This window comes from Tarenaya hassleriana, unplaced genomic scaffold (genome assembly GCF_000463585.1).
Source record: "Tarenaya hassleriana unplaced genomic scaffold, ASM46358v1 Cleome17, whole genome shotgun sequence".
Taxonomy (NCBI): Eukaryota; Viridiplantae; Streptophyta; class Magnoliopsida; order Brassicales; family Cleomaceae; genus Tarenaya; species Tarenaya hassleriana.
The window spans coordinates 1,669,563-1,670,508 of NW_010965122.1; positions in this window are offsets into that span (position 1 = coordinate 1,669,563).

The window sequence follows — 946 nt, forward strand, 5'->3', positions numbered from 1 at the left end:
CTAAGTACCAGTTTTGAGTCATAGAGTTCGGTACATTGACCGGTTAGGTCTGATTAGTTGGGATTTGACTAAAACGGGTTGGTTTAGGGGTTGGTTATGTCTAGGATCACTAGGTATAGGTCTGTAGGGATCGGTTTGGATCAGGGCAGGTCTGTAGGAGTTGGTTTTAGACATATATATGATCTGATCAGAAGTAAAGTAGGTCATATTAGGCTTATTTTAGGTCTGATTAGGTTGTTAAAAGTCTAATCAGGGGTTGGTAAGTCAATAGGGGTTGGCTTAGGTTTGATGATTAGGACTTTTAGGTGATTGACTAGGACTTAGGGTCATCTAATCAGGGGTTGGTCGACTAGGGTTGGCTTAGGTCTGATTAGGGTCATGTGGTGGTCTAGTCGGGACTTTTGGTCATCTAACTAGGGCTGTTAGGGTCTAGGTATCACTTGGGTAGGTCTGATTAGAACTTTTGTGAGGGACCGGGTAGACTCGGGATCGTAGGACTGGTTAGAACTTTGTTGGGGGCCATGTAGACTCGGTGTTGTAGGTCTGATTAGGACTTTTGTGAGGGACCGGGTAGACTCGGGATCGTAGGACTGGTTAGAACTTTGTTGGGGGCCATGTAGACTCGGTGTTGTAGGTCTGATTAGGACTAATCAGGTCTGTGTAGCCTTAAGTTAGGTCTTGGTTAGACGTAATCAGGTCTTAAGGTAGGCTGTGTTTCGAGTCTAATAGGTCGGTTAGGCAAAATTATGCCTAGGGTAAGTCCAATCAGGTTTGTGCGAGAGTCTAGGAGGTCGGTTAGGTAGAAATATACCTTGTTTTAAGTCCAATCAGGTCTGGTCTAGAGTGTGTTAGATCCGTTTAGGTAAGATGTACCTAGGGTGTTGTCCGGTTAGACTTGGTTTAAGGTCCGCTAGATCGGTTTAGGTTGAGTGCCTAGGTTAAGTCC